The following is a 23,552-nucleotide window of genomic DNA, read 5'->3' as shown; positions in this document are numbered from 1 at the left end:
AGAAAAAAGTTGTTTATATCCAGCTGTAGCACTGTAAGATAAACGGGAAAGTAACTATGTTTCTATAGTCGTGGAGTTTGAACAACCGAGTCACTAGCTAGCTAGCTTCAGCTTGTTTTCATTTGTTGACCAATCTGGCGAACTAGCGGCTAATTTATGCTTAGTAGCTATCCAGTTGGCCAGTCAAGTTGTTATTATGCTTTTTATTTGGTGTTACAATGACACAACATAGCTAAACTAGCACACTCTTTAGCTTATGTATTGAACTGAGCAAGACAGACCACTTTCCTATCCAAATTATTATTTGATGTAATGTTGCTACTTGCATGATTCTGACGGTGAATTGCTGCACTTTGGTACATTTTCACCCAATTTACTTGTGTAGAAAAAAAGCTAATGATTCTATTTGAAATACTTATTGGATTGACTGTACTGTATTGTCTGCATCAAAACTATCAAATAAAATGAGGTCCTGTGTATTTTCTCTTTTTCCCCTCACAGAGCTGCTGACTCTCCCGGTCCCACCACCACTCCCAGCTCCACCTTACAACACCCTAAATACTCCACTCCCTGCCCTCTTAACGATGGAGCAGCAACATATCCGCTGTGTGACCTGCCTGAGTCAGAGGTGCATGACCAGGCCAGAACCCGGTATCTCCTGTCACCTGCCCCCTAGTCTGTGGGGCCATTTTCCACTCCTTCAAAGGGCCCGAGCACCTCCTCCTCTGTCCCCTGGAGAGAATGCCCTGCCTGAACAGGGGTTTTGGCTGCCCTGACACTCTAGTGCAGACCCGGATGCCTGCGCACCATGGAGTGGAACAAGTGGGCTATCAACTGCTTGGATTACACATCATACGAGAGCTTGATCTGGGGGGTGGAGGAGACAGAGCAGCTGGACATGGCGCTGGCCCTGCAGGACCATTACACACTGATCAAGTCCCTCAAGGTGGTCCCAATGGCGCCCACGGTCGAGAGAAAGCCACCTGTTTTCGCCGTAGAGAGCGCGAGTGAGAGCAAGGACACTGCGTTGACAACGCATTCACCACCCTTGATGAAACAGTCATGACTACCATTGACGACACAGTCACCACTACCATTGACGACGCAGTCACCACCACCAATTGACGACACAGTCACCACCACCACCAATTGACGACACAGTTACCACCACCACCATTGACGACGCAGTCACCACCACCAATTGACGACACAGTCACCACCACCACCAATTGACGACACAGTCACCACCACCACCAATTGACGACACAGTCACCACCACCACCAATTGACGACACAGTTACCACCACCACCATTGACGACACAGTCACCACCACCACCATTGACGACGCAGTCACCACCACCACCATTGACGACACAGTCACCACCACCATTGACGACACAGTCACCACCACCACCATTGACGACACAGTCACCACCATCACCATTGACGACACAGTCACCACCATCACCATTGACGACACAGTCACCACCACCATTGACGACACAGTCACCACCACCACCATTGACGACACAGTCACCACCATCACCATTGACGACACAGTCACCACCATCACCATTGACGACACAGTCACCACCACCACCATTGACGACACAGTCACCACCACCACCATTGACGACACAGTCACCACCACCACCATTAACGACACAGTCACCACCACCACCATTGACGACACAGTCACCACCACCACCATTAACGACACAGTCACCACCATCACCATTAACGACACAGTCACCACCATCACCATTGACGACACAGTCACCACCACCACCATTAACGACACAGTCACCACCACCACCATTGACGACACAGTCACCACCACCACCATTGACGACACAGTCACCACCACCACCATTGACGACACAGTCACCACCACCACCATTGACGACACAGTCACCACCACCACCATTGACGACACAGTCACCACCACCACCATTAACGACACAGTCACCACCACCATTGACCACACAGTCACCACCACCATTGACGACACAGTCACCACCACAATTGACGACACAGTCACCACCACAATTGACGACACAGTCACCACCACCATTGACGACACAGTCACCACCAACATTGACGTCCCAGTCACCGCCACTGAGCTTAGCAAAGGATAAAATTGCTAACGGAATAAATGGTTTCAACGAGGACTGGTATAGCAAGCTGTGCTAGTATTTCATCCTTCCACAAGACATAGTCCGACACAAATCTAAGGTTTCTAAACAAGCCGGCTAGTCGTTCATTCTCTGTTCGGTTGCCAGAGATGCGAGCCAGTCATTCAGTCTTTTTGTTCTGTATCTATGGACGCGACCCAGTAGTTAGTTCTAAATGTCCCATTACCTTACTGGCTGTCAACGTTCTTATCCCTTGCTAGCTAGCCAACTACGGCTAATTTACAGTCATGTCGAAAAGTGTAGCCAGAATAACAACAATGTAGCTGCATTTGTTTAAGCTGTTTTCTAGTGACATTTATTTGGTTACATCCCAGAACAATTAGCTAATGAGGCATTATGCCAGGATTTCACCTGGCATAAAAAATGTGTTCTTGCGTTGTTCAGAGGAGCTAGCCAACAACACAGCTTACACAATAACTTGAAATTGAAGCTGGAAAGACTGTAAACTAGCTGCACTTCGTTTCGTTTTACCTGTTTCTTATTGATATGTCTTTGTATATATTCATAAATTATGCTGCTTCATGATTTTGACGGGCTGAGAAAAGCTGCCTGCCTGTCTGTTCCAAGCGGGCTGTCATGTGCCTTTTACTGAGGAGTTCATGACACGTTCATTACTATGCGACAGCTAGAGATCGAATTTGAACGTTAAAACAATGTTGCAAATGTAGGAGAGACAGACAGCAAGGTTTCTACAAATCTCTGCTGTTGAAAACTAAATGTTAGTTTAAAAGACGTGAGATAATGTCTAGATGCTTTTTATAGTGGAGATCAAGTTTATAAATTGCCTGCCTGGGCTGATGAGACAGTGGATTGCGCAGTCAGGTAGTAACTTGTGGAATTAGACCCCAGCTGGAATGCGGTTTTAACCAATCAGCATTCAGGATTAGACCCACCCGTTGTATATAACTATATTTACAACCTCGTCTGAGGATTTACATTCCCAGTCTAGGATTTTAAAGTGCCACTGCCACCATATAGGCCTTTCTTTTCTTATTGTTTGTACAATAGCACTGATGTTGATTCTCTTACCCTATACCCCTTTAAATGTTAACTAGACTGGAGTGAACTTTCCTGCCTTACTAATGCTTTCTTACCTGTTCTGTTCGGGCAGGTGTGGAGATTCAGCACTGCCTTTAGCCCCGTTAGTGAGTGGCGGTTCGGCGAAGTCTCCAGTATGTCTGACCTTCTGAGGAAGTCAACACAGTTGAGCACAAGATGGAGGGCGTTCCACTGCCGTCCATGTGCACAGCCAGAGACATATCCCTCCTCTCAGTCTTGAAACTCTAGGAGCAACACACAACCTTAGTGTAGCTAACAGAGGTTAGGTACTGGTGTCTAATTTGATTCAGGTTTTGATGTTACATTTATTTTTTTTATTGGAAAAGACTGTCCCATGTTATATTGAGGTTGAAGAGTAAGAGCCTTTAATGTAAAACCTTCTCGACACAGTTCCAGTGGCGGTAAAATTGGACCTGAATTTTGCACTCTTAAACCCATTTTCAATTTACTGAAATCATCCTCCATGAAATGAATCTGAAGGGCAAGTCTGCTCTCTGTGTGGGTTGGACCAGAAAGGGACCACAACACACAAACTAAAACAAAGCGAGAGAAGACACACAAGGTCCTAATGGACATTTCCCAACGATGCATGTGATTCTGTTGCCATTTAATACAAATAGTCTTTAATACCACCTTTCATGATTTTCCTTGTGCTCTTTGTATTCTGTTTTTTTTTTATGGTTGTTTTTCTATCATCACCATGAAGCTTCAGTGAATCAGACAAGCTGTTTGAGGTGATTTATTTTATAATTGACAGTGCATATGAAGATGCTCAATCAGGAGACAAATGTTAGTTCAGTCATTAACATGGCCAATGAGGCAAGATGACTGTTGCCAGCAGCATACCAACCTGCATCCCACTGCTGGCTTGCCTCTGTAGGTCAGCAGGATTGATCCTGGTTGTTCCCTGGATGGGAGACCAGATGCTTCTGGAATTGGTGTTGGAGAACCAGTAGGAGGCACTCTTTGCTCTGGTATAAAAAAAAATCCCCTGCGACATTGCCTTGTTGTTGGGTGCTGTCTTTTGAATGGGTGTCCTGACTGTGGTCATTAAACATCACATGACACTTATTGTCAGAGTAGGGGTGTTAACCCTGGTGTCCTGGCTAAATTCCAAGTCTGGCCCTCATACCATCATGGCCACCTAATCATCCAAATGGTTGCCTAGTCAGGCCTAGGGTAGATTATTATTATTTCAGATTTTTTTTGCGGTTATTGAAATGGCATATTCACTGCAGTTTACAGCCTAGACTAAAGTTTTTTATTCACTGGAAAAAAATGTTTTATTGAATTGTGTTGTTATAGGCTAGGTATGATAATTTTCTTGTCCCTAAAAAGCTTAATCAATTGGGGAGATTTTTGATCTTGAGCGCAGCCTAGGGATAACAGCCTGTAATTTCCTAATCTGATGGGAAAAAGAATATACAGTATATACAGTGCTTTCAGAAAGTATTCAAACCCCTTGACTTTTTCCACGTTTTGCTATATTACAGCCTTATTGTAAAATTGATTAAATAAATAAAAATCCTCAGCAATCTACACACCAATCTACACAGCAAAATACCCCATAATGACAAACATGTATTAAAAATAAAAAAATATAAATACCTTCTTTTTAATACCAAACCATAGATTTTTTTTAAATGTAACCTTTATTTAACTAGGCAAGTCAGTTAAGAACACATTTTTATTTTAAATGACAGCCTACAAAAAGGCAAAAGTGGGGATGGGGGCTGGGATTAAAAATAAAAATTAATTCAATAAAAATATAGGACAAAACACATGACAAGAGAGACAACACAACACTACCGACAACATAGCATGGAAGCAGAACATGACAACACAGCATGGTAGCAACACAAAATGACAACAACATGGTAGCCTCAAAACATGGCGGCAGCACAACATGGTAGCAGCACAACACAGGGTACAAACATTGTTGGGCACAGACAACAGCACAAAGAACAAGAAGGTAGAAACAACAATGCAGAGCAACCACAACTGTCAGTAAGAGTGTCCATGATAGAGTCTTTGAATGAAGAGATTGAGCTAAAACTGTCCAGTTTGAGTGTTTGTTGCAGCTCGTTCCAGTCGCTAGCTGCAGCGAACTGAAAAGACAAGCGACCCAGGGATGTGTGCACTTTAGGGACTACATAAGTGCATACATAAGTATGAATACATGAGTATTCAGGCCCTTTGCTATGAGACTCAAAATTGAGCTCAGGTGCATGCTGTTTCCATTGATCATCCTTGAGATGTTTCTACAACTTGATTGGAGTCCACCTGTGGTAAATTCAATTGATTGGACATAATTTGGAAAGAAACACACCTGTCTATATAAGTTGACAGCGCATTTCAGAACAAAAAACAATTCATGAGGTCGAAGAAATTGTCTGCAGAGCTCTGAGACAGGATTGTGTTGAGGCACAGATCTGGGGAAGGGTACAAAAAACATTTCTGCAGCATTGAAGGTCCCCAACAGCACAGTGGCCTCCATCATTCTTATATGAAAGACATTTGGAACCACCAAGACACTTCCTATGGCTGGCCACCCAGCAAAACTGAGCAATCGGGGGGGAAAGGCCTTGGTCAGGGAGGTGACCAAGAACCCGATGATCACTCTGACAGAGCTCCACAGAGTCTGTGGAGATGGGAGAACCTGTCAGAAGGACAATCATCTCTGCAGCATTCCAACAGTCTGGCTTTTACGTAAGAGTGGCCAGACGGAAGCCACTACTTGGAGACTACTTAGGATTGAGGGAAAGATGAAAGGAGCAAAGTACAGGGAGATCATTGATGAAAACCTGCTCCAGAGCGCTCAGGATCTCAGACTGGGCGAAGGTTCATCTTCCAACAGGACAACGACACTAAGCCCACAGCCAAGACAACGCAGGAGTGGCTTCGGAACAAGTCTCAATGTCCTTGAGTGGCTCAGCCAAAGCCCAGACTTGAACCCAACCGAACATCTCTGGAGAAACTTGAAAATAACTGTGCAGTAACACTCCCCATTCAACATATCCTACCCTGCCTTTCTAAGGTCTTCGAAAGCCAAGTTAACAAACAGATCACCGACCATTTCTAATCCCACCATACCTTCTCCACTATACAATCTGGTTTCCGAGCTCGATCAAGGTCCTAAACGATATCATAGCCGCCATCGATAAGATGCAATACTGTGCAGCTGCATTCAATGACCTGACCAAGGCTTTCGACTCTGTCAATCACCACATTCTTATCGGCAGACTCAACAGCCTTGGTTACTCTAATGACTGCCTCGCCTGGTTCACCAACTACTTCTCAGATAGAGTTCAGTGTGTCAAATCGGAGGGCCTGTTGTCCGGACCTCTGGCAGTCTCTATGGGGGTGCCACAGGGTTCAATTCTCAGGCTGACTCTTTTCTCTGTATACATCAATGATGTCGCTCTTGCTGCTGGTGATTCTCTGATCCACCTCTACGCAGATGACACCATTCTGTATACTTCTGGCCCTTCTTTGAACACGGTGTGAACTAACCTCCAGACTAGCTTCAATGCCATACAATCTCCTTCCGTGGCCTCCAACTGCTCTTAAATGCAAGTAAAACTAAACGCATGCTCTTCAACCGATCGCTGCCCACACCTGCCCGCCCATCCAGCATCACTACTCTGGATCGTTCTGACTTAGAATATGTGGACAACTACAAATACCTAGGTGTCTGGTTAGACTGTAAACTCTCCTTCCAGACTCACATTAAGCATCTCCAATCCAAAATTAAATCTAGTATCAGCTTCCTATTTCGCAACAAAGCAGCCTTCACTCATGCTGCCAAACACACCCTCGTAAAACTGATTATTCTAATGATCCTTGACTTTGACGATGTCATTTACAAAATAGCCTCCAACACTCTACTCAGCAAATTGGATGCAGTCTATCACAGTGCCATCCGTTTTGTCACCAAAGCCCCATATACTACCCACCACTGCAACCTGTATGCTCTCGTTGGCTGGCCCTCGTTTCATACTCGTCGCCAAACCCACTGGCTCCAGGTCATCTACAAATCTTTACTAGGTAAAGCCCCACCTTATCTCAGCTCACTGGTCACCATGGCAGCACCAACCCGTAGCACACACTCCAGCAGGTATATTTCACTGGTCAACCCCAAAGCCAAATCTTCCTTTTTCCTTCCAGTTCTCTGCTGCCAATGACTGGAACGAACTGCAAAAATCACTGACGCTAGAGACTCATATCTCCCTCACTAACTTTAAGCACCAACTGTCAGAGCACCTCACAGATCACTGCACCTGTACATAGCCCATCCAACTACCTCATCCCCATACTGTTACTTATTTTATTTATTTTGCTCCTTTGCACCCAGGTATCTCTACTTGCACACTCATCTTCTGCACATCTATCACTCCAGTTTTTAATTGCTATATTGTAATTATTTTGCCACTATTTATTGCCTTACCTTCCTTATCCTACCTTATTTGCATACACTGTATATATACTTTTTCTATTGTGTTATTGACTGTATGTTTATTTATTCCATGTGTAACTCTATGTGTTTGTTTGTGTCACACTGCTTTGCTTTATCTTGGCCAGGTCGCAGTTGTAAATGAGAACTTGTTCTCAACTAGCCTACCTGGTTAAATAAAGGTGAAAGAAATAAAAAATAAATATATCAAACCTCACAGAACTTGAGAGGATGTGCAGAGAAGAATGGGAGAAACTCCCCAAATACAGGTGTGCCAAGCTTGTAGTGTCATACCCAAGAAGACTTGAGACTGTTGATGGGGATCACATCAAATCAAATTTTATTTGTCACATACACATGGTTAGCAGATGTTAATGCGAGTGTAGCGAAATGCTTGTGCTTCTAGTTCCGACAATGCAGTAATAACCAACAAGTAATCTAGCTAACAATTCCAAAACTACTACCTTATAGACACAAGTGTAAGGGGATAAAGAATATGTACACAAAGATATATGAATGAGTGATGGTACAGAGCGGCATAGGCAAGATACAGTAGATGGTATTGAGTGCAGTATATACATATGAGATGAGTATGTAAACAAAGTGGCATAGTTAAAGTGGCTAGTGATACATGTATTACATAACGATGCAGTAGATGATATAGAGTACAGTATATACATACACATATGAGATGAATAATGTAGGGTATGTAAACATTATATTAGGTAGCATTGTTTAAAGTGGCTAGTGATATATTTTACATCATTTCCCATCAATTCCCATTATTAAAGTGGCTGGAGTTGAGTCAGTGTGTTGGCAGCTGCCACTCAATGTTAGTGGTGGCTGTTTAACAATCTGATGGCCTTGAGATAGAAGCTGTTTTTCAGTCTCTCGGTCCCGACTTTGATGCACCTGTACTGACCTCGCCTTCTGGATGATAGCGGGGTGAACAGGCAGTGGCTCGGGTGGTTGTCCTTGATGATCTTTATGGCCTTCCTGTGACATCGGGTGGTGTAGGTAGTTTGCCCCCTCTGGAGAGCCTTACGGTTGTGGGCGGAGCAGTTGCCGTACCAGGCGGTGATACAGCCCAACAGGATGCTCTCGATTGTGCATCTGTAGAAGTTTGTGAGTGCTTTTGGTGACAAGCCGAATTTCTTCAGCCTCCTGAGGTTGAAGAGGCGCTGCTGCGCCTTCTTCACGATACTGTCTGTGTGGGTGGACCAATTCAGTTTGTCTGTGATGTGTACGCCGAGGAACTTAAAACTTACTACCCTCTCCACTACTGTTCCATCGATGTGGATAGGGGGGTGTTCCCTCTGCTGTTTCCTGAAGTCCACAATCATCTCCTTAGTTTTGTTGATGTTGAGTGTGAGGTTATTTTCCTGACACCACACTCCGAGGGCCCTCACCTCCTCCCTGTAGGCCGTCTCGTCGTTGTTGGTAATCAAGCCTACCACTCTTGTGTCGTCCGCGAACTTGATGATTGAGTTGGAGGCGTGCGTGGCCACGCAGTCGTGGGTGAACAGGGAGTACAGGAGAGGGCTCAAAACGCACCCTTGTGGGGCCCCAGTGTTGAGGATCAGCGGGGTGGAAATGTTGTTGCCTACCCTCACCACCTGGGGGCGGCCCGTCAGGAAGTCCAGTACCCAGTTGCACAGGGCGGTGTCGAGACCCAGGATCTCGAGCTTGATGACAAGCTTGGAGGGCACTATGGTGTTAAATGCCGAGCTGTAGTCGATGTACAGCATTCTCACATAGGTATTCCTCTTGTCCAGATGGGTTAGGTCAGTGTGCAGTGTGGTTGAGATTGCATCGTCTGTGGACCTATTTGGGCGGTAAGCAAATTGGAGTTTGTCTAGGGTGTCAGGTAGGGTGGAGGTGATATGGTCCTTGACTAGTCTCTCAAAGCACTTCATGATGACGGAAGTGAGTCGTTTAGCTCAGTTACCTTTGCTTTCTTGGGAACAGGAACAATGGTGGCCCTCTTGAAGCATGTGGGAACAACAAACTGGGATAGGGATTGATTGAATATGTCCGTAAACACGTAAACAAGTTCTTCCCCACCGATCTCGACAAACCGTTTTTGTATGGACCTCGCTTTGTACATAGGGGCATTGTCATTCTGAGACAGGAAAGGGCCTTCCCAAAACTGCCACAAAGTTTGTAAGCACAGAATCGTCTAGAAGGTCATTGTATGCTGTAGCATTAACATTTCCCTTCACTGGAACTAAGGAGCCTAGCCCCAACCATGAAAAACAGTCCCAGACCAGTATTCCTTCTCCACCATACTTTACAGTTGGCACTATGCATTGGGGCAGGTTGCATTCTCCTGGCATCTGCCAAACCCAGATTTGTCCATCGGAGAACACCAGAGAATGCATTTCCACTGCTACAGAGTCAAATGGTGGAGAGCTTTACACCACTCCAGCTGATGCTTGGCATTGCGCATGGTGATTTTAGGATTGTGTGTGGCTGATAGGCCGTGGAAACCCATTTCATGAAGCTCTCGACGAACAGTTCTTGTGCTGACGTTGCTTCCAGAGGCAGTTTGGAACTTGGTAGTGAGTGTAGCAACCGAGGACAGACAATTTTTTCAAGATACGCACTTCAGCACTCAGTGGTCCCGTCTGTGAGCTTGTGTGGCCTACCACTTTGCGGCTGTGCTGAGTCGTTGTTGCTCCTAGACATTTCCTCTTCACAATAATAGCACTTACTGGGGCAGCTCTAGCAAAGCAGGAATTTTACAAACTGACTTTTTGGAGAGGTGGCATCCTATGACGGTGCCACATTGAAACTCAGAGCTTTTCAGTAAGGCCATTCTACTGCCAATGTTTCCTATGGAGATTTAATGGCTGTGTGCTCAGTTTTATATACCTGTCAGCAACGGGTGTGGCTGACATAGCCGAATCCACTAATTTGAAGGGGTGTCCACTTACTTTTGTAAATGAAGTGTATGTTGGTGATGTAAATTCAGAAGAGCGTGGGGCCTAGGTTTGAGCTTTGGGGTACTCCCTTGGTGGCAGGCAGTGGCTGAGACAGCAGATGTTCTGACTTTACACATTGCCCTCTGGCCATGGTTAATCCCTACCACATTCATGTGAACTCCTCCTTTTCTTTCCCTGTATTCCTTTCCTTTTTTCACCACTCCCTTTCACCATTTCCTAGCTTCCTTTCCCCCTTCCCTAACTTATTTTCATTTTCCTCTTTACTGGCTGTGGTTAATTCATTACATATACAATGCATTTGGAAAGTATTCAGACCCCTTCAGTTTTTGCACATTTTGTTACATTACAGCTTTTTTTCACAATGAATTTTTTCCCTCATCAATCTACACACACTACACCATAATGACCAAGCGAAAACAGGTTTTTAGAAATAGTTGAAAATGTAGGGCACCTGTACATAACCATCTGATCATTTATCACTCCAGTGTTAATCTGCATAATTGTAATTATTCGCCTACCTTCTCATGCCTTTTGCACACAATGTATATAGACTCCCCTTTTTTCTACTGTGTTATTGACTTGTTAATTGTTTACTCCATGTGTAACTCTGTGTTGTCTGTTCACACTGCTATGCCTTATCTTGGCCAGGTCGCAGTTGCAAATGAGAACTTGTTCTCAACTAGCCTACCTGGTTAAATAAAGGTGAAATAAAAAGAAAAAGAAAAAGAAAATATTAAAAAGAAAAAACAGAAATACCTTATTTACATTAGTATTCAGACCCTTTGCTTTGAGACTTGAAATTGAGCTCAGGTGCATCCTGTTTCCATTGATTATCCTTGAGATGTTTCTACATCTTGACGGGACTCTTTCGTACTGGTCCCGGTGGGAATCAAACCCACAACCATAACACATGCTCTACCAACTGAGTCACATCAACACAAACACTTGATGTCTCAAATACTCAAATACTGTATTGTGCATTGTTTTTTCTTCATGGTGATAGAAAGTCTGCAGGTACAAACCTTGATGACCAGCCTATGTACAATACAGTAATGTACAAAAAGTGGTTGTTTCCCATGTTATTTGATCAATACAAATATTTAATTTGATGTGGCTGTTTTGTGTCTTCGCCCATAACTTTGCAACCTTGGTATAAATGTTCGTTCTGGATTCCATTAGAATGACAATCGCAGAGAAAGGGCAACAACTCTTACAATTCCAGCTATTGAATCCTACAAGATACTATTCTTAATTATACAACTACCTTTTTGCCAAACCATAGATGCAGATTTATTTAATTTAACTAGGCAAGTCAGTTCAGAACAAATTCTTATTTACAATGACAGCCTACCCCAACCAAACCCTCCCCTAAACCAGACAACGCTGGGCCAATTGTGCACCGCCCTATGGGACTCACAATCACAGCCGGTTGTGATACAGCCCAGGATTAAACCTAGGTCTGTAGTGACTCCTCTAACACTGTGATGCAGTGCCTTAGACCGCTGCGCCACTCAGGATGCCTATGCTACAGCATTCTACTGTCTGCTAAAATGAGTAAAAAGACCCAGAATTTTTTTAAACTGAGATTTAACTGAGATTTTTCAGGGGTTGCTGCAGCACCATCAACACCCCTACTTCCCCAGGCTTTGTTCCAATGTGTAGCCTTCTGTACACAATGACATGGTTTTGAAGCCTTCATCACAGAGAATGAGCTATGAAAGCTTGAAAATGTAACAGCACTGCGACCTCTAGCCTAATAGGCTATAACTTTTAGATCATTTGGTGAGATGTCACCAATGGATATTAGTGAGATGTTAAGTGACATTATCACTCCGGCGTGTCCAGACATAGAGGTGTTTGTGTTGGGGTCCCATCTGGAGATGGGTCACTAATGAAACCGACAAAGGTGGGTAAATCCATGCGTGAGCCCTGCCTCTGGATCGACAACGTGCACCTGGCAGAGCTGTGACAAGAGAGCCTGTAGTTGAAGTTCATCAAATCAGTGGGGGACAATTTAATTTCTAAAGATATGCAGTGGTTCTTCCTTTAAAAGTTTTGTCGTACTGCAGCACACCTTGCGGGATGCTATGGAACATTATTTAAGTGTCAGCCATTGTTGCCATTAATGCTAGTTAGTGCTAGTTTAACAACCAGAGGGCATCTTTGAGAAGCATTTTACTTTAAAAAATATTGGCTGTACTAGTGAATTTAAAACCTTTTCTTGTAAAAACATTGATTTTAAGAAATGTAGCTGAATTAATTTGATTAATATTATGGTGTTTCTATTCCAAGAAAAACAAAAAACGCAACCCTCAGGGTTCCCGTTAGGAAAATAAGGTGCTGTACAACGTGACCAGTAGGCCCTAATTGTAGTCTAACCAATACCCAAATGGAGATTCCGTGAAAATAAAAATCGCATTGAGTTATCAAGACTAGTCCGCATGCTTGTCTCAGAGCGGTTCGAAACTGTGCTGTAATAAATGGCTTCAAATCCTATTGCTTCTGTCTTCAATATGCTTTAAATGCCACAAATAATTGAACACACACAATTCTTAAAACTCTGAAAAGGGTAATAGGAGTCTCTCTCTCTCTCTCTCTCTCTCTCTCTCTCTCTCTCTCTCTCTCTCTCTCTCTCATAATCTAATACCCCTTTGGATTTAAGTATAACTTTTGTATGACTGACACCTTTAGTGAGAGGTCTAATGCTTTAATATTTAATAATTTCTGCCCTCCAATTTCATATTCATTATATAAATATGCCCATTTGCAGATAATACGCAACATGTCGACTAAAGCGATATATATCTTAAATATATGGTTTGGTGAAAGATTGGACTAATATTCAACACAACTAATTATGATAATATAAGTTAGGGTAAATGCTCAACTATACCGAACAAAAACCTAAACACAACATGCAGCAATTAAAACGATTTTACTGAGTAAATCAGTCAATTGAAATACATTAATTATTTCCTAATCTATTGATTTCACATGACTGGGCAGGGGCGTGGCCATGAGTGGGTATTGGAAGGCATAGGTCCACCCACTGGGGAGCCAGGCCCAGCCAATCAAAATGAGTTTTTCCCCACAAAAGGGTTTTATTAGAGACAGAAATACTCTTCAATTTCATCAGGCAGCAACACTGCCACTAAAACAACGTTGGAAGTGGCTTACGGTTGAGAAATTAACATTAAATTCTCTGGCAACAGCTCTGGTGGACATTCCTGCAGTAAGCATGCCAATTGCTTGCTCCCTCAAAATTGAGACATCTGTGGCATTGTGTTGTGTGACAAAACTGCACATTTAAGAGTGGCCTTTTATTGTCCCCAGCACAAGGTGCACCTCTGTAATGAGCATGCTGTTTAATTAGCTTTTTGATATTCCACACCTGTCACGTGGATGCATTATCTTGGCAAAGGAGAAATTCTCACTAACAGGGATGTAACAAATGTGTGCCCAACATTTGAGGGAAATAAGCTTTTTGTGCATATGGAACATTTCTGGGATTGTTTATTTCTGCTCATAAAACTTGGGACCAACACTTTACATGTTGCATCTATTTTTTTGTTTAGTATATCTCCACGTTTGTTTCCATGGCATAGATAGGCCTACAGCCTTTTATGTATTCTGCCTGTTGCTCTTTCAACTGTAATAAGCAGTTCAGTCACTTGATGGCGGCAAAGACATGTCTTTGAATTGCACAGGTTCGAGGCTCTGGCTCTTTGTTTCCGACAGAAAGGGTGGTGCGCAGTGATTAATGATGCATAAATTACCACCTTGAGAAATACCAGGACAGAAGGCCTTACAATGTCACACCAAATGACCACATCTCGTCCATCATTCCCTGCAATCTTACTCATCTGCTGTATATGATATGTTTTCTTTGGGTATTATGAAGTTTGTTTGGAAGATAGATTAGAATATGAGATGGATGAGAGGGATAGAGTTCAGAAAGCGAGTGGTGAAGCAGGGAATCTATCCAGGCGGCAGCACTACCACTATTACTAGATCAGCCCCAGAATTATTAGCATTGGAAATACGCATGGGATGATTTTCCATGTAGCCTAGCTCACAGTACTCTAGGCCTATTTGGAAATACTTGGATCAACAGTGAATCGGAATAATAACTTTATGAATAACTGTCTTTATTTGGTGTTGTATGCCTACTTGAAGGCCAATTACCTACCACCACATCACCTTTAATCCAAAGATGTTATGTCAACGCCCAGAGCAACCTGGTGGATGGGGTGTCATGCCACCCTGTTGGACACTTGATCGAGGTGACATGTCGCATGGACGAGATGAAGCACATAACTGACTTGTGTTTTGTTTTCACAAGTAGTCCTCTTTAAAATAACCGATCTCAGTCCTCTTTAAAGTGAACTCTGGGGTAAAAAAAAAGGCAGTGCTCTTTGTTTTCACACTGCCTTTGCCTTTGAATGAATCCTCTTTGCATTCACATTATTACGTTTAGAAAGGAATCACAATCTTTTTCCAACATTCACTCAATGCACTCTGGGCTTTGATGGACATCAGAATGTGTTAATGAACAGCTAGATATACCGTACCTACTTACATTTTGGAAGCTAAGATTGCATTTAGTTAAAAGATGAGACATAATAATTGTGATCAGAAGATACTATCAACATGTAAATATTATTGGTAACAGAATAAATAACAGAAAAATAACTGCAGATTAAATAATGCTGTAGTCCAAAATTGTATACCCAATGTAGGCTATTGCCCCTTTAAGAGCTAGAATAGATTTTGTACCCTATGCAGTGATTCTCAACAGGTTGGTGTCTTATCACACTATTCAAATCCTACAATCAAAAAAACAGCTATCTTAGCCTATAGATCACATATTGAAAAACCAATAAACTGAACTAAAAACACACATTTTGGAATTTCTGTGCGTCCATGACAATCAATAGGCCTAACCAAAAACAGCACGTTTTTTCTGTGAACCTGCACATTATGATTTTATCTCTATTGTGAAACCAATGTGAGAGGGTTTATTGCAGTAGTCTAGTGCAGTGGATCCCAAACTGTGGGGAGCGAGTGGTCTGCAGCCAGGAGTGCGAGGGCCCTATTTGGTAAAATACTAAGTCCATATTATGGCAAGAACAGCTCAAATAAGCAAAGTGAAACAACAGTCCATCATTATTTTAAGACGCGAAGGTCGGTCAATCCAGAAAATTTCAACAACTTTCTTCAAGTGCAGTCGCAAAAACCATCAAGCGCCACAAGAAGGGAAGACGCACAGTTACCTCTGGTTCAGAGGATACATTCATTAGAGTTACCAGCCTCAGAAATTGCAGTCCAACCAAATGCTTCAGAGTTCAAGTAAAAGACACATCTCAACATCAACTGTTCAGAGGAGACTGCGTGAATCAGGCCTTCATGGTCGAATTGCTGCAAAGAAACCACTACTAAAAGACACCAGTGGAGCAGGTTGAGAGCTTCAAGTTCCTTGGTGTCCACATCACCAACAAACTAACATGGTCCAAGCACACCAAGACAGTCGTGTAGAGGGCACAACAAAACCTATTCTCCCTCAGGAGACTGAAAAGATTTGATCCTCAAAAGGTTCTACAGCTGCACCATCGAGAGCATGGTTGCATCACTGCCTGTTATGGCAACTCCTCAGCCTCCGACTTCAAGGTACTACAGAGGGTAGTGCGAACGGCCCAGTATATCACTGGTGTCATGTATTGTCATGTTGTGTCTTTCTGTCCTTTCCTTTCACCCTGTCTCCCTCTGCTGGTCGTATTAGGTTACCTTTTCTCCCCCGCTTTCCCCCAGCTGTTCCTTGTCTCCTCCTAACTACCCATTCACCCCGTTTCCCACCTGTTCCCTTTTTCCCTCTGATTAGGTCCCTATATCTCTCTCTGTTTCTGCTCCTGTCTTTGTCGGATTCTTGTTTGTTGTGTTTCATGCCTGAACCAGACTATCGTCATGTTTGCTGTAACCTTGTCCTGTCCTGTCGGAATCTGCCGGTCTATCTGAGCCTACCTATGTTTGGTTATTAAAGAAGCTCTGTTTAAGTTAGTTCGCTTTTGGGTCCTCATTCACTCACCGTAACAGAAGAATCCGACCAAGAATGGACCCAGCGACTTCGGATCCTCTCCACTCAGCCGTCGAGATCCAGGGAGCGATGCTAGGCAGACACGAGCAGGAATTGTCTGCTGCTCGACATGCCGTTGAGACCCTGGCCACCCAAGTCTCCAACCTCACAGAACAGGTTCACCATCTCCGCCTCGATCCACCGGCCACTTCCAGGGCTTTCGAATCTCCGGAGCCCAGAATCAATAACCCGCCGTGTTACTCTGGGGAGCCCACTGAATGCCGCTCGTTCCTCACCCAGTGTGATATTGTGTTTTCTCTCCAGCCCAACACTTACGCCAGGAGCACTGCTCGTGTCGCCTACGTCATATCTCTCCTTACTGGACGGGCTCGTGAGTGGGGCACGGCAATCTGGGAGGCAAGGGCTGAGTGTACTAACCAGTATCAGGACTTTAAGGAGGAGATGATACGGGTTTTTGATCGATCTGTTTTTGGGGAGGAGGCTTCCAGGGCCCTGTCTTCCCTATGTCAAGGCAATCAATCCATAACAGACTACTCTATTGAGTTTCGCACTCTTGCTGCCTCCAGTGGCTGGAACGAGCCGGCTTTGCTCGCTCGTCTTCTGGAGGGTCTCCGCGCAGAGGTAAAGGATGAGATTCTCTCCCGGGAGGTTCCTTCCAGCGTGGATTCCTTGATTGAACTCGCTATTCGCATTGAGCGACGGGTTGATCTTCGTCACCGAGCTCGTGGAAAGGAGCTCGCGTTCTCCGTTGCCCCCCTCTCCGCATCACTACCATCTTCCTCTGCCGGCTCGGGAGCTGAGCCTATGCAGCTGGGAGGTATCCGCATCTCGACTAAGGAGAGGGAACGGAGAATCACCAACCGCCTCTGTCTCTATTGCGGTTCTGCTGGTCATTTTGTCACTTCATGTCCAGTAAAAGCCAGAGCTCATCAGTAAGCGGAGGGCTACTGGTGAGCGCTACTACTCCTGTCTCTCCTTCAAGATCCTGCACTACCTTGTCGGTCCATCTACGCTGGACCGGTTCGTCAGCTTCCTGCAGTGCCTTAATAGACTCTGGGGCGGAGGGCTGTTTTATGGACGAGACCTGGGCTCGGGAACATGACATTCCTCTCAGACAGTTAAGGGAGTCCACGGCCTTGTTCGCCCTGGATGGTAGTCCTCTCCCCAGGATTCAGCGTGAGACGCTTTAACCCTCACTGTTTCTGGTAATCATAGCGAAACCATTTCTTTTTTGATTTTTCGTTCACCTTTTACACCTGTTGTTTTGGGCCATCCCTGGCTAGTTTGTCATAATCCTTCCATTAATTGGTCTAGTAATTCTATCCTCTCCTGGAACGTCTCTTGTCATGTGAAATGTTTAATGTCTGCTATCCCTCCTGTTTCCTCTGTCTCTTCTTCACAGGAGGAGCCTGGTGATTTGACAGGGGTGCCGGAGGAATATCACGATCTGCGCACGGTGTTCAGTCGGTCCAGGGCCACCTCTCTTCCTCCACACCGGTCGTATGATTGTAGTATTGATCTCCTTCCGGGAACCACTCCCCCCCGGGGTAGACTATACTCTCTGTCGGCTCCCGAACGTAAGGCTCTCGAGGATTATTTGTCTGTAGCTCTTGACGCCGGTACCATAGTCCCCTCCTCCTCTCCCGCCGGAGCGGGGTTTTTTTTTGTCAAGAAGAAGGACGGGTCTCTGCGCCCCTGCATAGATTATCGAGGGCTGAATGACATAACAGTTAAGAATCGTTATCCGCTTCCTCTTATGTCTTCAGCCTTCGAGATCCTGCAGGGAGCCAGGTTTTTCACTAAGTTGGACCTTCGTAACGCTTACCATCTCGTGCGCATCAGGGAGGGGGACGAGTGGAAGACGGCGTTTAACACTCCGTTAGGGCACTTTGAATACCGGGTTCTTCCTTTCGGCCTCGCTAACGCTCCAGCTGTCTTTCAGGCATTAGTCAATGATGTCCTGAGAGACATGCTGAACATCTTTGTTTTCGTTTACCTTGACGATATCCTGATTTTTTCACCGTCACTCCAGATTCATCTTCAGCACGTTCGACGTGTCCTCCAGCGCCTTTTAGAGAATTGTCTTTTTGTGAAGGCTGAGAAGTGCACTTTTCATGCCTCCTCCGTCACATTTCTTGGTTCTGTTATTTCCGCTGAAGGCATTAAGATGGATCCCGCTAAGGTCCAAGCTGTCATTGATTGGCCCGCCCCTAAGTCACGCGTCGAGCTGCAGCGCTTTCTCGGCTTCGCGAACTTCTATCGTCGTTTCATCCGTAATTTCGGTCAGGTGGCAGCTCCTCTCACAGCCCTTACTTCTGTCAAGACGTGCTTTAAGTGGTCCGTTTCCGCCCAGGGAGCTTTTGATCTCCTCAAGAATCGTTTTACATCCGCTCCTATCCTTGTTACACCTGACGTCTCTAGACAGTTCGTTGTCGAGGTTGACGCGTCAGAGGTGGGCGTGGGAGCCATTCTTTCTCAGCGCTCCCTCTCTGACGACAAGGTCCACCCATGCGCGTATTTTTCTCATCGCCTGTCCCCGTCGGAACGTAACTATGATGTGGGAAACCGCGAACTGCTCGCCATCCGGTTAGCCCTAGGCGAATGGCGACAGTGGTTGGAGGGGGCGACCGTTCCTTTTGTCGTTTGGACTGACCATAGGAACCTTGAGTACATCCGTTCTGCCAAACGACTTAATGCGCGTCAGGCGCGTTGGGCGCTGTTTTTCGCTCGTTTCGAGTTTGTGATTTCTTATCGTCCGGGCTCTAAGAACACCAAGCCTGATGCTTTATCTCGTCTCTTCAGTTCTTCAGTAGCCTCCACTGACCCCGAGGGGATTCTCCCTGAGGGGCGTGTTGTCGGGTTGACTGTCTGGGGAATTGAGAGGCAGGTAAAGCAAGCGCTCACTCACACTCCGTCGCCGCGCGCTTGTCCTAGGAACCTTCTTTTCGTTCCCGTTCCTACTCGTCTGGCCGTTCTTCAGTGGGCTCACTCTGCCAAGTTAGCCGGCCACCCTGGCGTTCGGGGTACGCTTGCTTCCATTCGCCAGCGTTTTTGGTGGCCCACCCGGGAGCAGGACACGCGTCGTTTCGTGGCTGCTTGTTCGGTCTGCGCGCAGACTAAGTCCGGTAACTCCCCTCCTGCCGGCCGTCTCAGGCCGCTTCCCATTCCCTCTCGACCGTGGTCTCACATCGCCTTAGATTTTGTCACCGGACTGCCTTCGTCAGCGGGGAAGACTGTTATTCTTACGGTTGTCGATAGGTTCTCTAAGGCGGCTCATTTCATTCCCCTTGCTAAGCTTCCTTCTGCTAAAGAGACGGCACAAATCATCATCGAGAATGTTTTCAGAATTCATGGCCTTCCGTCAGACGTCGTTTCGGACAGAGGTCCGCAATTCACGTCTCAATTTTGGAGGGAGTTTTGCCGTTTGATTGGGGCTTCCGTCAGTCTCTCTTCCGGCTTTCACCCCCAGTCTAACGGTCAAGCAGAACGGGCCAATCAGACTATTGGTCGCATCTTACGCAGTCTTTCTTTTCGCAACCCTGCGTCTTGGTCAGAACAGCTCCCCTGGGCAGAATACGCCCACAACTCGCTTCCTTCGTCTGCGACCGGGCTATCTCCTTTTCAGAGTAGCCTCGGGTACCAGCCTCCGCTGTTCTCATCTCAGTTCGCCGAGTCCAGCGTCCCCTCCGCTCAGGCTTTTGTCCAACGTTGCGAGCGCACCTGGAAGAGGGTCAGGTCTGCACTTTGCCGTTATAGGACGCAGACTGTGAGGGCTGCTAATAAGCGTAGAACTAAGAGTCCTAGATATTGTCGCGGTCAGAGAGTTTGGCTCTCCACTCAGAACCTTCCCCTTAAGACGGCTTCTCGCAAGTTGACCCCGCGGTTCATTGGTCCGTTCCGTATTTCTCGGGTCATTAATCCTGTCGCAGTTCGACTTCTTCTTCCGCGATACCTTCGTCGCGTCCACCCGGTCTTCCATGTCTCCTGTATTAAGCCCGTTCTTCGCGCCCCCGCTCGTCTTACCCCCCCCCCCCCCATCCTTGTCGAGGGCGCACCCATCTACAGGGTCCGCAGGATTTTGGACATGCGTCCTCGGGGCCGTGGTCACCAGTACCTCGTTGATTGGGAGGGGTACGGTCCTGAGGAGAGGAGTTGGGTTCCCTCTCGGGACGTGCTGGACCGTGCGCTGATCGAGGATTTCCTCCGTTGCCGCCAGGTTTCCTCCTCGAGTGCGCCAGGAGGCGCTCGGTGAGTGGGGGGGTACTGTCATGTATTGTCATGTTGTGTCTTTCTGTCCTTTCCTTTCACCCTGTCTCCCTCTGCTGGTCGTATTAGGTTACCTTTTCTCCCCCGCTTTCCCCCAGCTGTTCCTTGTCTCCTCCTAACTACCCATTCACCCCGTTTCCCACCTGTTCCCTTTTTCCCTCTGATTAGGTCCCTATATCTCTCTCTGTTTCTGCTCCTGTCTTTGTCGGATTCTTGTTTGTTGTGTTTCATGCCTGAACCAGACTATCGTCATGTTTGCTGTAACCTTGTCCTGTCCTGTCGGAATCTGCCGGTCTATCTGAGCCTACCTATGTTTGGTTATTAAAGAAGCTCTGTTTAAGTTAGTTCGCTTTTGGGTCCTCATTCACTCACCGTAACAACTGGGGCCAAGCTTCCTGCCATCCAGGACCTCTATACCAGGTGGTGTCAGAGGAAGGCCCTGAAAATGGTCAAAGTCTCCAGCCACTCTAGTCCTAGACTGTTCTCTCTGCTACCTCATGGCAATTCTAAACAGCTTCTACCCCCAAGCCATAAGACTCCTGAACATCTAATCAAATGGCTACCCAGACTAATTGCGTTGCACCCCCCCCCCCCTTTTCCACCGCTGCTATTCTCTGTTGTTATCATCTATGCATAGTCACGTTAATAACTCTACCTACATGTACATATAACCTCAACTAACCATTTACCCTGCACATTGACTCTGTACCGGTACTCCCCTGTATATAGTCTCGTTATTGTTATTTTACTGCTGCTTTTTAATTACTTGTTACTTTTATTTCTTATTCTTATCCATATTTTTTGAAACGGCATTGTTGGTTAGGGGCTCGTAAGTAAGCATTTCACTGTAAGGTTGTATGTGTTGTATGTGACTAATACAATTTGATTTGATTCATTAAGAAGAAGAGACTTGCTTGGACCAAGAAACGCGAGCAATGGAAGGTGACCCTTTGCCCCAGTTTTTCATCGAGGATCTCTCTGTACTTTACTCCGTTCATCTTTCCCTCGATCCTGGCTAGTCTCCCAGTCCCTGCTGCTGAAAAACATGCTGCCACCACTATGCGTCACCGTAGGGATGGTGCCAGGTTTCCTCCAGACGTGACACTTGGCATTCAGGCCAAACAGTTCTATCTTCGTTTCATCAGACAAGAGAATCTTGTTTCTCATGGTCGGAGAGTCCTTTAGGTGCCTTTTGGCAAACTCCAAGCGGGCTGTCATGTGCTTTATACTGAAGAGTAGCTTCCGTCTGGCCAAAGGCATGACTGGTGGTGTGCTGCAGAGATGGTTGTTCTTCTGGAAGGTTCTCCCATCTCCACAGAGGAACTCTGGAGTTCTGTCAGAGTGCCAATCAGGTTCTTGGTCACCTCCCTGGCCAAGGCCCTTCTATCCTGATTGCTCAGTGTGACCGGACGGCCAGCTCTAGGAAGATTCTTGGTGGTTACAAGCTTCTTCCATTTAAGAATGATGCAGACATTTTGTGGTACCCTTCCCCATTTTTTGGTACCCTTCCCCAGATCTGTGTCTCGTATCTCTACGGACAATTCGACATCTTGGTTTGGTTTTTGCCCTGACATGCACTCAGTCCGGCTTTAAACGTGCTCTTGAAAGTTGAAATAGTAGAATGCACAAGCTGCAATTTCGAAATTGGGTAGTGCGTCATCAGTTCCTTTTGTCATGTTAGTCATTGCATTCCTTGGAGAGCTATTTATTTTAAAAAAATTGCCCATAGATATTGTTGAAAGTTTTCAGTCACTGAAATATCACATGAATCATCACATGAATCTACATTAGACATAGCAAAATGCATAGAATTGAAAGAAAATAAGCTTCAGTTCAGTTCGCTTCTCAGGCTCTTTTGAGGGGTATGAGTTGCACTTCAACAGGTAACAACACCCATAGTCCCATTGTCTTCCCACAGGTGGCATCCCTTCTTTTCAGCGCTCATCCCTCAACCGTGTGGGTGTTGGCAGCTGGAAACAAATCTCATTTACATCTCTCTCTGTCTCTCTCTCTTAGATACTAAAATGGCGCCGACAAAGATGGTTGCCTCGCTTCGTATTCTTAGGAAACTATGCAGTATTTTTTTTAATGTATTATTTCTTACATTGTTACCCCAGGAAATCTTAAGTATTATTACATGCAGCCGGGAAGAGCTATTGGATATAAGAGCAACGTCAACTTACCAACATTATGACCCTGAATACGACTTTCCTGAAGCAGATCCTGTCTTCGGACCACCACCCAGGACAATGGATCTAATCCCAGCAGTTGAGCGAAAACAACGGCGACGCAGAAGGGGCAGAAGGAGTGGTCTTTTGGTCAGGCTTCGTAAACGGGCACGTCGCTCACCGCTCCCGAGTATACTACTCACCAATGTCCAGTCTCTTGACAAGGTAGACAAAAAAAAAAAGAGACATCAGAGATTTTAACATTCTCTGTTTCACAGAAACATGGCTCTCTCGGGAAATGTTGTTGGAGTCGGTCCAGCCACCAGGCTTCTCCATGCATCGCACCACCTCTGGGAAGAGGAAGGGCGGGGGTG

General features: G+C 45.5%; 1 long non-coding RNA gene across 1 annotated transcript; it reads left to right on the top strand.

Moving 5' to 3' along the window:
* Positions 1 to 1,978: 1,978 nt before the first annotated feature.
* On the top strand, positions 1,979 to 3,882 carry LOC118965515. Its single transcript, XR_005052874.1, has 2 exons — positions 1,979 to 2,175; positions 3,308 to 3,882. It is a non-coding gene; the product is annotated as an uncharacterized LOC118965515 (long non-coding RNA).
* Positions 3,883 to 23,552: the final 19,670 nt, after the last annotated feature.

Source organism: Oncorhynchus mykiss, chromosome 8 (genome assembly GCF_013265735.2).
Source record: "Oncorhynchus mykiss isolate Arlee chromosome 8, USDA_OmykA_1.1, whole genome shotgun sequence".
NCBI lineage: Eukaryota > Metazoa > Chordata > Actinopteri > Salmoniformes > Salmonidae > Oncorhynchus > Oncorhynchus mykiss.
The sequence above is the reverse complement of the archived record's forward strand: the minus strand, read 5'-3'. Positions and strand labels throughout refer to the sequence as shown.